The sequence below is a fragment of the Lactuca sativa genome, chromosome 3 (assembly GCF_002870075.4).
Source record: "Lactuca sativa cultivar Salinas chromosome 3, Lsat_Salinas_v11, whole genome shotgun sequence".
NCBI classification, from domain to species: domain Eukaryota; kingdom Viridiplantae; phylum Streptophyta; class Magnoliopsida; order Asterales; family Asteraceae; genus Lactuca; species Lactuca sativa.
In genome coordinates this window covers 39,272,521-39,289,519 of record NC_056625.2, presented here as the reverse complement: position 1 = coordinate 39,289,519, position 16,999 = coordinate 39,272,521, and positions in this window count along the sequence as shown.

Genomic DNA, 16,999 nt, shown 5'->3' with positions numbered 1-16,999 from the left:
CTCACTTTTTACGACATTCAGCACCGTGCCGGTTTTGTCGCGAAACTTCGACAGGTCATAACTTCTTCGTTATAACTCGGATTTTGGTATTCTTTATATCCCCGAAATCCTTGTTTCGACCACTACAACTTTATGTAAAGATATCGGGCTTATCTCACACTTTAATTTTGACGCTTATTTTTATTCTTAATTAATTAAGCCCTAATAATTAAGCATAAAACACATAATTCACATAATATTCACATAACTCCTTTTCATTTCTTCAAAATGAGTTACAAAGGTTAACCTAGACTATCAACTCAATATAAATGCCTAGGCTAGAAACACGAGTGTTACAATTCTCTCCCCCTTAGGATGATTCCGTCCCCGGAATCACATATCATCAAACAACTGCGGGTAGCGACTCATCATGTCACTCTCCGTTTCCCAAGTGAGATTTGGTCCATTCGTATGTTTCCAGCGCACAAGCACTAAATCGACCATCTTGCGTCGTAACTTCATAGTCTTACGGTCAACGATTGCCTCAGGTTCTTCGATCAACCTCTTGTTTTCATCCAACCTGAACTCAGAAATCGGAATTATGTCGGGCACATCTCCTGTGAACTTTCTCAAATAACACACATGAAAGGTGTTATGAATACCCTCTAGTTCTTCCGGTAACTCTAGCTTGTAAGCTTGATTCCCGATTCTCTGAAGAACTTTAAATGGTCCAATAAACCTTGGACTCAACTTCCCTCTCTTACCAAATCTTATAAGTCCCTTCCACGACGAGACTTTAAGTAAAACCGAATCTCCAACATCGAAGGATATCGGTTGTCTTTTCTTGTCAGCATAACTCTTTTGTCGATCTTGAGCAGCTAACATCCTTTCCCTTGTCACTTTAAACTTTTCAGCAGTCTCATGGACTATTTCAGGTCCCATAAACTGCTTTTCCCCAGCTTCCAGCCAACATGATGGCGTTCGACACTTCTCCCCATAGAAAGCGTGATAAGGTGCCATCTTAATGCTTGAGTGGAAACTATTATTATAGGAGAATTCTACTAAAGGTAAGTGTTCATCCCAGTTACCTTGGAAATCTAGGGTACATGCTCTCAGCATATCCTCCAATGTTTGAATCGTTCGCTCGCTCTGACCATCGGTTTGCGGATGGTAAGCTGTACTCAAACACAACTTGGTACCCAATTCCTCTTGTAGACTCCATCAAAACCTTGAGGTAAAACGGCTGTCACGATCGGACACAATCGTTAACGGAACACCATGAAGCCTCACAATTTCCTTCACATAAGAATTCGCAAGTTTATCCATAGACCACTTCTCTTTGGCTGCTATGAAATGCGCACTCTTAGTGAAGCGATCAACGACCACCCAAATCATGTCGTGACCGTTCCTTGTTCTAGGCAGTTTAGTCACAAAATCCATGGTGATGTCTTCCCATTTACCCATGGGTACGGGTAAAGGTTCTAAACTCCCATACGGTTTTTGATGTTGTGCCTTAACCCTAGCACAAGTTACACACTCGGCCACATACTTAGCAACATCGAGCTTCATCGTCGGCCACCAATAATAGGGTTTTAGATCCCTATACATTTTCGTACTGCCGGGATGAATCGAGTACATGGTCTTGTGAGCTTCTTCCATCAGAAGATCTCTTATTCTGCCCGTCTTAGGTACCCAAATTCTATCTTGAAATACCTTCAACCCTTGGTTGTTTGTACCGAACACTAACGTTTTGCCTAAACGTTCTTCCTTTCGGTCATTTTTCTCTAAAGCTTCCTCTTGAGCTTTCTTTATACTTTCCACAATTGTCGAGACAACTTCAATTCTCAACGCTCTTGGCCTTTTCTTTTCAAGGTTTACCTTCCGACTGAGAGCATCGGCAACAACATTTGCTTTACCAGGGTGGTAAAGTATCTCACAGTCGTAGTCCTCGAGTAACTCTAGCCAGCGTCGTTGCCTCATGTTCAATTCCTTCTGATTAAAGATATATTGGAGACTCTTATGATCAGTGAAAAGTTTACACTTGGTGCCATAAAGATAATGCCTCCATATCTTCAAGGCAAATACTACCGCTGCCAACTCCAAATCATGAGTGGGGTAGTTCTTTTCATGTTCCTTCAATTGCCTCGATGCATACGCGATCACTTTATCCCTTTGGGTCAGAACACAACCTAACCCAACTCCGGATGCATCGCTATAAACTGCAAAGTCATCAACTCCTTCAGGCAATGAAAGAAGCGGTGCTTCACACAATCTCTTCTTCAACTTCTCAAAGGCTTCCTTATGCTTCTCATTCCAAGCATAAGTGGCTCCTTTGTGGGTCAAAGCTGTTAATGGAGTAGCAATCAAAGAAAAGCCTTGGATAAACCTTCGGTAATATCCAGCTAATCCTAAAAAGCTTCGAATCTCCGTAGGACTTTTTGGTTGTTCCCACTTCATTACAGCTTCAATCTTTGCTGGGTCGACCATTATCCCTTCTTGGTTAACCACATGACCTAAAAATTGGACTTCTTGAATCCAAAATTCACACTTGGAGAACTTTGCATACAACTTCTCCTTTTTCAGGACTTCTAGCACTTCACGCAGATGCTTTTCATGCTCCTGCTTGCTTTTCGAATAAATCAAGATATCATCTATGAATACTATCACAGATTTATCTAAGAATGGTTTACAAACCCTATTCATCAAATCCATGAAAGCTGGTGGGGCATTGGTTAGTCCGAACGACATAACCAAAAATTCATAGTGTCCATATCTCGTTCTAAAAGCAGTCTTTTCGATATCCTGCTCTCTCACCTTTAGTTGATGGTATCCTGACTTAAGATCGATCTTCCAGAAATAGCTCGAACCCTGCAACTGGTCGAACAAGTCATCGATCCTTGGCAACGGGTACTTGTTCTTTATCGTCACTTTGTTCAGCTCTCTGTAATCGATGCACATTCTCATGCTTCCGTCTTTCTTCTTTACAAATAACACAGGGGCTCCCCAGGGTGATGAACTAGGTCGAATGAAACCTTTGTCCAATAACTCCTGAAGTTGTGTCATAATTTCTTTCATTTCGGTTGGCGCTAATCGATAAGGTGCTTTCGCTATCAGCGTCGTTCCTGGTAACAAGTCGATATGAAATTCTACTTGTCGATCAGGGGGCAATCCGGGAAGATCTTCGGGAAAGACTTCCGGATAATCGCACACCACCGGAATATTCTGCACCTCTTTCTTTTCTATCTTGGCATCGATCACGAACGCTAGATATGATGTACATCCCTTGGCCAAACACTTTCTGGCTTTCATTAGGGAAATGATTCCAGAGTTTACTCTGCGTTTGTCTCCGTACACCATAAACGACTCTTTCCCTGGCGGGTTTACTTTTACTATCTTCTTTCTACATAGTATTTCTGCATCATTGGCGCTAAGCCAATCCATTCCTAAAACTATGTCGAATCCATTTAACTCGATAGGCAATAATTCCTCTTGGAACTTATTCCCATCCAAGTCAATGAGGATGTTTTTCATACGATGGCTAACAGGTACAAACTTGCCACTAGCAATCTCGACTAACAAGGCATTAACTAGCCTATCTACAGGCAAAGCTAGCTTTCTACCAAATTCATGCGATATAAAGGAGTAATTGGCTCCAGAATCAAACAAAATTTGGGCAGGCAATTTGTTTACGAGAAAGGTACCTGAAGCGACATCGACTTCTTCTTTTGCAGCTTCAAGTGTCATCTGAAAGGCTCTCGTCTTCGGCTTTGGTGGTAGATTGGGCTTTGCGGCATCCTTCCTCTTTGGACAGTCTTTAAGAACATGCCCTACTTCATGGCACTCAAAACATACCCTCTTGTCGGACGGACACACGTTGGCATAATGCCCAGTCTTTCCACATTTGAAGCAAGTCACCTCCTCACTACATCTCCCAGAGTGCTTTCTCTTGCACTTCTCACACCATTTCACTTCACCTCCTCCTCCTCCAAACTTCTTGGACTTAGAAAATTTGCTTTTCTTGTTGGAACCCGAAGTTCCTTCAAATTTTCTCTTTTCACCAACTTCTGCCCTCTCCAGACCCTTCTCCTTGATCTGAACCTCGACATTCTTAGCAGCCCATATGGCGGCTTTCAAAGTGGTTGCTTGCTTAACCATCGGACTAAAGTCCGCTGGTAATCCGAGGGCAAACTTGTTGACCTTAAAGAGTTCAGTTGGAACTAGATGAGGAACTAGCTTCATCTTTTCCATAAAACTAGCAGCGTATTCAGTAACACTCATCTTTCCTTTCTTTAAATTCTGAAACTCATTGTTGATTTCCAGAAGATCCTGCTCAGAGCAGTACTGCAATTTCAGTTGGACCACAAATTCTTCCCAAGACATCTTACTAGCTTCACCCTTGGGTATCGAATCAGCTAGTAACTTCCACCAGCTCAACACACCAGACTTTAACAGAGGAATTGCAAGTGCGGTCTTTTGTTTGTTGCTGCACTCGCAACTTTCAAACATCATCTCCATTTCGGAGATCCAATTCATGACTTCCACCAATGTCGGACTCCCAGATAGACACGGTGGTTTGGATGCCATGAAATCTTTGTATTTGCATCCGCGTCCATCAACTCCTCCATCCTGGTTTTTTTGTCTAACTATCGGTGGGTTGGCTTGACCAAGAGTCCCACTGTAGTTCCCTCCTACTGATTGCCCTTCATTCAATACGGGCTGTTCAACAAGCATCGTAGTCTCTTCCCTATGTTGTTGTAGTAATCGCCTTGTCTCCTCCATTTGGCGATCTAACATCATTTGCATCATTGCTTGTACCCCAGCCATCGTCATTGGCTCAGGTGCAGCTCCTACAACAGGTACTTGCTCAACTACTTGAGGTTGAGGCTGTTGATCCCTGTTTCCGTTTGCATTTGCAGCTCAACTACGAGTTATGGCCATTACAATCTATATAACGAATAAGGCGAATTTAGGTCTTTATCCTTGTTAGACATGTCAATTCCCTTATCACTCCGAAACGTTTACATGTTAGTTCTAATCTCGTAATCATACGCTTAGAATCCTACACACATAAGGTTTCCAGATCCGGCCGGCAACAGACCATAGATCCGAACAAATAATGGCAAACATGGCAAACACATAGCATTTAGCACATAAGGGCATTTTAGGCATCTTCCCTAAAATAAACTAGTGCTCGTGCCTAAAATATGGTAGACACTCATCTCACAATCATCACTTAGCATTCTAAGTTCAAGTCTTAGAAATTCTACAATTTCTTAGTTCGCTTAAACTAATGCTCTGATACCAACTGTGACATCCCCTAATTTCTCGGCCAGAAAAGACCGATTTAATTTATGTTTTTTAAAATAAAATCAGAGAAATCTTTTTAAAAGATGTTGCGGAATTGGTCCCCAAACAAAATATGATAAAAGTTTATCAAAACCCTTCATTAAGAAGAAGGTATATGTTTTCCATATATATATCAAAACCTCGGGATGTCATGTTCTGATACAGATCAAAATCATAAACAAGACATTATAAGCCTTTCAACAGTTATTTACAACTACTGGCCTATAATCCAAAAAATCTCTCATTGTCCTCCGACTATGCTCGGGGTCATCTACCTGTAACATAAAAAGCTGAGTGGGTCAGGCTTGGGAGCCTGGTGAGCATATAGGGTTTTCAACCCACAATAATAATAATAAACTTACTAAGTTCATCAATCAACAATAACCCTGATTACCCGTTCCCGTTATCCTCACTTTATGTCCCTAAATACTTGTCACAAGGGACCTAGCCTAAAGAATATCATCGGGATGGACACTACTGCTAAGGGGTTTCCTCAGCCATACATGTCCTAAAGGCAACCATGAGGGGGATGGAGTACAGCGAATGAACACTCTTAGTTCATTAACACCTACAGGTTGCGGACCTGCTAATGTTTCCCACTGGACTGTCTAGAAAGTCCGTGGTCGTCATCCAAACTCCGCTAGATGACTGGATCTCAAAACACATCGAGGCCTCTCATCAATTTTATTTTATCACACATCACAATCTACCCATGTTCTACCCAACATATTTGTAGATAAAAATACTTATACAGTTTAAAACTTGTATAAAACATCAACACAACAATCACCTCAAATAAATAATTAATATATTTACACATAGCACGTATTATAAGGTAAATACTTCATATCTATGTGTAAAATGAAAGTGACTATACACTCACTTGATTTGATGATAATCGGGCAGCAATTCGTTTCCTAAAACGATCGTTTCTAATAAAACTGGGAGTTTTATTGAGAAACCGGGCTTTGTAAAAGTCGGGCTTCGAAACCGAAAAGATAAATTTTCCGGGCTTCTCGGGCACTTCGTGGGGTATTCCGGGCTTTACAATTGATACCGGGGCTTTGCGGGATGTTAAGATGAAGAAAATATGGAGAGAGGGGCTAAAAATGGCTAAATTCCAAAAGTAACCGGAAACCCTCGCAGGTACCCTTCTATTTATAGGGTCCGAAGTTTGATCCAACGGCTGAGAAGTCTCCTGATCCGACGGCTAAGAGGCTTCGCAGGGGGGGTCTTGCACATGCGAGGGCTCGCTGTCGGCTTCTAAGTGGACCGCGGCTTGTTGGCGCACCTGCGAGGCTCGGAGCTAGGCTATGCGAGGCTCGGACACACGCGGCAGCTGGGCGAAGCTTCGGCTGGGGAGCTGGCTGCTTCGGATTGGGCCTCCTCCTCGGTCGAATCAGAAGAGGACACGTGGCTCGCATGACTCAGCAGCCTCGGTGACTCAGCAGCCTAATGACTCAGCAGCCAGGTGACTCAGCAGGACACGTGTCACTTTCTAAGCGAGGGTGACGTGGCAATTGTGACTATGCGAAATTTCTCGGGTTTCGCGCCAAAACTTCTAAAATCCATAACTTTCGCATACGAGCTCCGTTTTTGACGTTCTTTATATGCACGCGTAGCTAAAATTAAGATCTACAACTTCCGTTTAGACTTCGTCGGCTAATTTTGACTTTAAATTTTATATTATTATTTTTAACAGACCGGGACAGGAAATCCGTTAAAAATTCATAACTTCTTCATCCGACGTCCGTTTTCGTCAGACTTTTTACCGTTGTGCTCCTAATGACGAGACCTTCAATTCTTGTTTAGGTTGTATCGGCTAAAAATCGCTCGATCTAAAATTCGAGTTTTTAGCTGTCTACTGCTACGCTGAAACTTCGAAAAATCATAACTTCCTCATACGAAGTCAGATTTGGGCGTTCTTTTTATCGAACTTCTCGGTTTAACGAATACTACAACTTTTGTTTAGATTACTAAGGCTAAAAAGTAGTTTATCAAAAACTCACTTTTTACGACATTCAGCACCGTGCCGGTTTTGTCGCGAAACTTCGACAGGTCATAACTTCTTCGTTATAACTCGGATTTTGGTATTCTTTATATCCCCGAAATCCTTGTTTCGACCACTACAACTTTATGTAAAGATATCGGGCTTATCTCACACTTTAATTTTGACGCTTATTTTTATTCTTAATTAATTAAGCCCTAATAATTAAGCATAAAACACATAATTCACATAATATTCACATAACTCCTTTTCATTTCTTCAAAATGAGTTACAAAGGTTAACCTAGACTATCAACTCAATATAAATGCCTAGGCTAGAAACACGAGTGTTACAATTCTCTCCCCCTTAGGATGATTCCGTCCCCGGAATCACATATCATCAAACAACTGCGGGTAGCGACTCATCATGTCACTCTCCGTTTCCCAAGTGAGATTTGGTCCATTCGTATGTTTCCAGCGCACAAGCACTAAATCGACCATCTTGCGTCGTAACTTCATAGTCTTACGGTCAACGATTGCCTCAGGTTCTTCGATCAACCTCTTGTTTTCATCCAACTTGAACTCAGAAATCGGAATTATGTCGGGCACATCTCCTGTGAACTTTCTCAAATAACACACATGAAAGGTGTTATGAATACCCTCTAGTTCTTCCGGTAACTCTAGCTTGTAAGCTTGATTCCCGATTCTCTGAAGAACTTTAAATGGTCCAATAAACCTTGGACTCAACTTCCCTCTCTTACCAAATCTTATAAGTCCCTTCCACGACGAGACTTTAAGTAAAACCGAATCTCCAACATCGAAGGATATCGGTTGTCTTTTCTTGTCAGCATAACTCTTTTGTCGATCTTGAGCAGCTAACATCCTTTCCCTTGTCACTTTAAACTTTTCAGCAGTCTCATGGACTATTTCAGGTCCCATAAACTGCTTTTCCCCAGCTTCCAGCCAACATGATGGCGTTCGACACTTCTCCCCATAGAAAGCGTGATAAGGTGCCATCTTAATGCTTGAGTGGAAACTATTATTATAGGAGAATTCTACTAAAGGTAAGTGTTCATCCCAGTTACCTTGGAAATCTAGGGTACATGCTCTCAGCATATCCTCCAATGTTTGAATCGTTCGCTCGCTCTGACCATCGGTTTGCGGATGGTAAGCTGTACTCAAACACAACTTGGTACCCAATTCCTCTTGTAGACTCCATCAAAACCTTGAGGTAAAACGGCTGTCACGATCGGACACAATCGTTAACGGAACACCATGAAGCCTCACAATTTCCTTCACATAAGAATTCGCAAGTTTATCCATAGACCACTTCTCTTTGGCTGCTATGAAATGCGCACTCTTAGTGAAGCGATCAACGACCACCCAAATCATGTCGTGACCGTTCCTTGTTCTAAACAACCAAAGAGCATCAACATGGAAAACAAAAGTAAAACAAACTAAATCCAAGTTTAATTACATACCAAATAGTAAAAAAAACTAAACACAAAATAGATAAAATAAAAAGGATCACTCATCATCTCCATCATCATGTGGCTGTGTCCCAGAAGTACCGTCCCCATCAAATCGTGACTGGAATGGTGGTGGGTAGGGATCCGAATATTGAAACCCCTGGTGGGCAAAGAATGCGTTCAACGCATCCCCATACCACCTCTGTTGCCTGTCCACATGTGCAAGATACTCGCTAAGGTTCTGGACCCTCATGTCAAGACGGTCAATACCCTGAGCCAGGTAGCGTATATCAATCTCCTGCTCAGGTCCCTGCTGCGCTCCCCGAGGAGCAGGTCTACGCCGCTGGACCCGTCTCGGCTGTGGCTCGGCGGCACCCTTCTCATCTGCCAGAACCCTCAAGACACCATCTCCACCCCACTCTAATACGCGCATCGACTCTAACAGTTGAAGACTCATCGGCCTCATGTCGTGAAACACCATCGATCTCGTGATCTCACGTGTCAGCAACTGATATGATCGAGCTAACCGCGTGACAAAATGCCCTCCGCATATCGGGCTATCCCCCCGAAGTCCCCTAGCCCTCCGTCCCAAATATGCAGCTAACGCAACTGGAAGGTTTAGGTGCCTCCCTGGAATAACTAGTGCCCATAGGAAATATAAATCCGTCGAAAGCACTCTCTCACTATTCTTGTGATGCGTGAGAGACATAGAAATCAACCGGTGCAACATTCGGTATGTAGTAGACCGAATCATCCCCCCTCGTGCGGTAGATGGTGTATAAACTCCTCCCGTAATCTCGGCCCAAAAAGTGTTCTCGTTATAGTCTTCCGGCCGGTCCATGAGACAATCAGCAAGGAATGTCGGGAAGTGGACACTCCTCGTCTCATCGACTGTGTAAATACCAACCCGAGTCGCAAGCTCTATCACGCTGCATTCCCGGCTCACTCCTCCCAGTCTGAAAGCAAACTGTCTTGTCATCGAGTGCCTTCCTAGGATCATAGGAAACTGTAGCGTAGAACTCCAACAAAAACTCCCGATATACAGGCTCCTGGATCCTGAACAAACGCGCCCATCCGTGACACACAAACAATTCCACACCACTCGCGTCCGAGTGTGTGAATTGCAAAAATTCCTGGATCAATGCAGCAAGTCCAGTCCTGGTAGCCAATTCTCAATCAAATGATGGTGCAATATCAATCTCTTTGGTGAGAAGCAAGCTCAAGTTGGTAACATAACGTGCTCGGGGTGCATCGTTCAGCGTTTGCGGAAATTGCAAAAAACGATGATCGGTCACATCCTCGGGTGGGTTGGTTCTTTGTGTCCTTCAGGCCATAATCTGCACATATTAGCACAAAACCAAACCAAACATCACAACATTAATAATATTTAAACCAAAAAATTGGTGCTGGTCCTGGAATATACACGGGGCGTACGTCCAGCGTACGCTGGGCATACGTCCAGGTTCACGAATCTGTCCCTGTTAGTTTTACTTGTTCCCAAATCATAACCCATATCCAAATAACGCAGCAAGGGCAACAACACAATCAATTTTTTTTAACTTTGCGTGGTCAAAAGATAGAAGTCAACAAGGGTACACGAGGCGTGCGACCCTAAGCTCAAATCGATGGGTGTGGGACGGAAATTAGACCAAATTAGGTCCTAGGGTTTAGTTTATTAACCGAAATCGGTCCATTCAAGCCCTAATCAACACATGCATGTGCGAAATCAGCCCTAATCCGAGAAATATATAAACCCTAGCTTGCGAGCAAAGGCATTTTGCAGGTTTTTTCATCAAATTAAACACAAATCTAAAACATTGAGTAACCAAAAAAGCTTACTTGAGTGTCGAATTTAACAAGAATGAAGCACAATCGAAAGTTTTGGAGAGAGTTGCCGTCACAGCTTATGTGAGAAAGGAATTGGGTTTGAAAATAACAGAGAAGTCAAAGGGTCAAGAGATATACCTGGTCGCTTATGTACGCGGGGCGTAACACAAGGGTACGCAGGGCGTAACCTCAACCCCCTGAAATGTCCATCCGCGATCCGGGCACATTACGCATGGCGTAATCATACTTACGCAGGGAGTAATGAAACTTTCCTTTTTCTTTAATTTAACTTCCTTTTCTTTTTAATTATTTAATCTAGGGACTTTAAAACCTTATTATATTTTTTTTTCTTTTTAATTTCTTAATCAATTCAGCAACTAATAACTTCACGATGAGTGATCAAAAAAATAAAAAAAAAAACGTCACAATCACTTATCTTTGGCAAGATCAAACGAAAATGGTTGATTAAAAACCTTTGCATGCAAGAATTGGTTTGCGAAAATACCCACTTTCGGGACCCGTTAGAATATTTCCTTTGTTTTCCTTGCACCTTTAACTAAAAGCGGAACAAGAAGTGACCTAACTAGTCAAGAACAGCAAGAGCTCGGTCTTCCACTTAACCACCACAATACGCCTTGCTATACTATGCCTTATGGATTGAGTTGGACAATTCAACAAAGTAGTAGGCTAAGCAGGTCAAGAATTCCCTAATCGCTTTTATTGTCGAAACCCATGCAAAAAGTTAAGTCAAGCAATGTGTACAATTCCAAATTCCTGCAAATAAAAACAAGAACCTTCCCGACAAGTGAAATGATATCAACGAAAATCAAACTAAAAATAAAAACTAACTAAAAACAAATAACGAATAATCAAATAAACTAAATTAATGACAAGTCGTTCCCCGACAACGGCGCCAAAAACTTGATGTGCACAAAAGTACCCACTAATTTTAATATTTATAACCTAACAAACTTAGACTATCTATGCACTTATAGACAGTGTACCTAGTCTGATTACAGTATAGCTTAGGTAAGTCGGGTGTCGATCACAGGGAACGGTTGATTAATTTAATATATTTAATTATAGGTTATAGGTCACACGAAAAGAATAAAGAAATAAATTTCAAACTAACAATTAATTAACTACTCTCGATAAACTAACAGGAAAGAAAATCTCTTCAGGTACTTTGGTTTAGATAAATTACACCTTAAAAAACATAGATAATTGCATACACAAATTCATTTATTCATGTTCACCGATTCCTAAAATGATTAGATTCGCGTTCAAGCTATGAACACACTATAACTAATCCTTTAGCAAACAAGTCAATTTAAACAGTGATCAGTTGATTAAACTAACATGTTTCCTAGTGTTCAGTTCGTATCAAGCAAGACTTGTAAATATAGTCAATTAAATTAATCATTCAATTAACCTCTTGTTAATGGTCATCAAACAAGGCTCACACATTAACTTTATTATTCTCAAGTTAATCCTAGTTTCACATTCGTTATTTCTAGACTTATAATCTCGATGGTCATCAAAAATCATAAGAGACAAGCAAATCAAGCAGATGTTCATGCAACTTAATTCACTTGACAATTAACAGAAAATAATCATCATTAACACATAAGGATCTTTTAACAAGCTTGGCAAGATAAATTAAACATAAATAAACAATTCAATTATAGCAATTAGTCTAATAATCAAAGCTTCATTCAATCATAAACGCAAAGTAAAAGGTTTTTCACCCATATCAGAAACTAAATATAGAAAAGTAACACAATGGAATGCTAAACATGGTCACGTTAACAATCCATATGATTACCGACATGTATCCGCTCTCAAATCCTTCCGATCTCCGCTCCTGTTAGCTTAACGGCCTTCCGGCCGCCTTCTAAACCCTCAAAACGGCTTAACAGAAGTTAAATATCGACTAAACTAAGTTGTAAGTCGAATCCCCCCTCCTGGTTAGCTGAAAATCGACTTTTATAGCCTTTGTAGCCGACTTACCTACGCTGGGCGTACGTAGGATTACGCGGGGCGTACTAAGGATAATTACGCGATTGAACATATCCGAGGCAAGTCTGTACGCAGGGCGTACCCTTAAGGTACACGGGGAATACTTCAAATTGGTCGTTACGTGGCGCGTAATCGCTATGGACGCGGGGCGTACTTGGTTTCTCAACATTCTTTTCTTTCTTTTAGCTTCTAAGCCCGGTTTCCGCTTCAGTCTTTTCTTTTGTGCTTTATCGACAACAAATAGTTGCAAAACATAATTCAAAGCATTATGAGTACTTTTTAGTTCTAAGAGAGAATAAATAAGGCCAAAATATTAAGATAAAGTGCATAAAAATACATATAAAAATACACATATCAAAATACCCCACACTTAGCCTTTGCTTGCCCCCAAGCAAATTTTAATTTTATTTTACCAATATCGCACTAAACAATCCATTTAAAACTCAGCCATTATGTCTGCTGAGGTCGCGGAGGGAATTCCGCGGGTGTAGAGCCAAGAGGCTCGGAAGGGATGCAGGGAAAGAGTCTTGGGCCCTCAGTATGATTTTGATCAAGGGTTGAGTGCGTAGTAGTGGTTCATCCTGGGGGATGTTTGGAGATATCATCAGTATATCGGGTTTTCCCAACCTAAGGGTGCTAGAGCTAGTTTAGCATGTGTATGTGATTACAAGAGGAGAACTCATGGGAGTTACTCTGAAGAATGTGTCTTTCTGTCAGCAGAATGATTAGAGTTGGACTCGGATCGGGAATCCGGTGGTGCATGGTTATCTTCTAACTCATATGGGTCGAGTGATGGTTGTGATTTGGAGCAGTGATGCATCTTGGGTAATTCTCGATTGTTGAGTGTGATTAGCAGAGGGTACAGTCGGTGCCCGGTTTGAGACGGTGGTCAGGACACCGCAAGGAAAGAGGAAATGAGTTCGAGTTTCGATGGTTATGCCTTGAGGAACCTGGTCCGGTTAGGGCCAGGTGGCGCGTCGTGGGAGTATTTTGGAGTTGAGTTGCCGTAGGCTTCGAGGACGAAGCCTAATTTAAGTGGGGGAGAATTGTAACATCTCGGAATAGCAAAGAGTATAGTTGAAGGGCTAAAAGAGTAAAATTGGAAGGGGAACTCGGCGAGTCCATGGGTGGACTCGGCGAGTAGAGTCACGACTTGGTCGCGTGTTAAGTGGCCGACTCGGCGAGTCAGTAAGGTGGACTCGGCGAGTAGGCGCTGAGTGAAGAAAACCCTAATTCTCGGGGTTGAGCCCTATATAATGAACATAACATTCATTCCACCAGCCTCTTTACTCATCCTCAAGTGCAGAAACCCTTAGCCTTCGTGTGTGAGTGATCATATTGCATTGGGAAGCTTGGAGAAGCAATTGTTGAGGAAATCTTGAAGGGTAGGAGGCTTGGAGCAAGGGGCTTTGCTTGGATTCGAGTTCCATTGCAGTTGGGGCGTTCTTTTGAGGTAATATCTCGTCCTTGGGCTGTTATTCTTATGGATTCATCATTATGGGGTTTGTGGGGAGCTTATCTTTTGGTGTTTTGGAGTTTAGAGGTTAGATCTGAGGTTGCTACCTCAGATGTGGAATGGAGAAGGGTTGGAATGCCTGAAAGTCCCTGTGTTTGAGTGTGTAGTGAAGCTATCATGTCCCAAACCCTAGCCCTAAAGTGTTAAAGGCCTAGATCTCTTTGGATTCACGTAAAGTTTGCCACTTTACGTGACGGATGGCTTGTAGGAGGCTAGATCTATGTTTTGGATCAATTGCATGGCCTGGAGTGCTTCTGTATAGATTCAGACCGATGGTACTCGGCGAGTCACATGGGTGGACTCGACGAGTTGCTTGAAGATGAGCTGGAACTCGACGAGTTGGAAGAACAACTCGGCGAGTTGGATGAAGATGGCCTAGAACTCGGCGAGTTGTATGAACAACTCGACGAGTAGGTTGAAGATAGCCTTAGACTCGGCGAGTCTTGTCGAATAGTCCCAATATTTTCTGGTCGAGTCGAGAATCAGTGAGTCAAGGGATGACTCGGTTAGTTGTGTGCGAGTGGACTCAGAGTTGTTGGACTCGGCGAGTCTCGGGGTGACTTGGCGAGTTAGGTCGCGGATTGAGGGAAGTCCTGAGCTTGGGGACTCGGCGAGTCATCGGGTTGACTCGACGAGTAGAGCCAGTCAGGGGTTGACTTTGACCTTGTCCAAGGGTAGTTGACCAATTGTCTTCCGGGGGTATTTTGGTAAATAAGGGTATTTATTGAGTTGAGTGTTTTGGTGTTTAGTGGAGGAGTTCGTGTCGGAGTTTGGAGCAGCGGGATCTTATCCTTTTAGCCGGCAGTTTCGAGGTGAGTTATCCTCACTATATCAACAGGTTCTAAGGCACCAAGGCCGGCCCTTATCGGATTGAGATCCGGGTAGTTGTTGTTATGTTACTGCTTTGATATGTTTGCATCCTGAGAGCTAGGATGGTATATGTTAGAGACCTGATTGAGATCGGTATCTTGAGAGATAGGGAGATGCTATGCTAGTGACCTGTTAGGTCGGTATCCTGGTTAGGATGATGATATGTTATGTGATCTGTTTGATCTGCTTGTTGACTGTGAATTGCTATATGATTGTATGTATATGTGCACATGGTTGTTTGGACTAGAGTTGGGTTGAGGCGGGTCCTGCTTTGTGTTGTAGGCCAAGATACCCAGGGCGGACCGGTTGTCCGAAGGCCCTTCGAGCGGTCCGGATAGGCTGTAGGCCCTAAGAGGGCGAACCAGACGTGCCGAGGCTCAGAAAGTGGACCAGGTGGATTGAAGGCCCGGTGCAGGCGGACCAATCACACTGCAGACTCGATGTATGTGGTTAGATTCGGAGAGTGGACCAGGTGGATTGAAGGCCCGGTGCGGGCGGACCAATCACACTGTAGACTCGAGGTTTATGGCTAGACTCAGAGGGTGGACCAGGTGGACTGTAGGCTGGTGCGGCGGACCAGTCACACAGTAGACCCAAAGTGCATGGCTGTTCTGTGATCAGATATGTTGTGGCATGTTATGCATGGATGGTGTAAGTGGTTGGTATTTTGGGGATATCTCACTAAGCTTTCGGGCTTACAGTTGTGGTTTTATGTTTTTCAGGTTCTTCAGGAGACCGTGGCAAGGCGAAGGCGTGATCGTACCGCTCCTCATGATTTTGTAGTAATGTGATTTTGGGAATACGTTAAATGTTTTGTATTGAAAACCTTTTTGTAATGATTTAATGGAATCGAGTTGTTTTTGAAAAATTTAAAATTGGTTGTATTTTTCGGTTGTTACATTTTTATCAATCGAAACTTCAAAGATTGAACATTTCAGAATTCAGGTAGGTTTGAGCACTCAAAATTTCTGATTCCATGGTTTGTCAATTTCAATTTTCGGATTAATCAATTAATTGGTTATCAACATGCCCTCCTTACTGTGCAGTACGATGCTTGATACAGACCTGATGAAGGGGAAAGGAAAGAAAACAACGACTCCTACTGATTACATGAGTTTCTTACCAATTTTAATCAGGTATATTAGATTATATTATTTCTCCAAGTTTGTTTGTTCATAGGTGACCTCTCTAAAAGTCGCTAAATCAATAATACGTGAAAGTTGCATCTATTTGATGAAGGTGATTCAAATATCCAATAAATTTTATATCTACTTCCTGAGTTTTGCCTCTATATACATTGTTGTGCTATTGTTTCTTATACATTAAGCAAATTTATCCATTTTAGATTTTCTTATAATTGATTTGGAGTTGGGGGCTGTGGTGTTTGCTCTCAATATTTAGCGACATTACCTTTATGGGGTCCGCTGTACTATCTACACGGATCACAAGAGCCTGAGGTATTTGATGGATCAGCCGAATTTAAACATGAGGCAGCGTAGATAGTTGGATGTGGTGAAGGATTATGATTGTGAGATCCTTTATTACCCAGGTAAGGCCAATGTGGTGGCTAATTCTCTTAGCCGCAAGGCGGTCGCGGCTCCGATCAGGGATGTATGTTTGAGGATGATGGTGATTACTCCACTTTTAGACCATATCCAAGAGGCTCGGGTTGAGGCTATAAAGTAAGAGCATCGGAAGAGTGAGCACATAGTGGGTCAGGTAGCTTCCTTCGATTATGATAGTCAGCAGTTATTGACCCTTCATCGGAGGCTATGGGTTCCGTATTTGGGTGGTGCGAGCCAAATTTTGATAAAGGAGGCATACAAGTTGAGGTTCTTTATTCATCCTAGAGCAAAAAAGATGTATATGGATCTCTGGCTCGACTATTGGTGGCCATGCATGAAGCGAGATGTGGCCTGGTATGTGGAAAGGTGCTTGACTTGCAGGAAAGTCAAGGTCGAGCATCAGTGACCTCATGCTAATATGC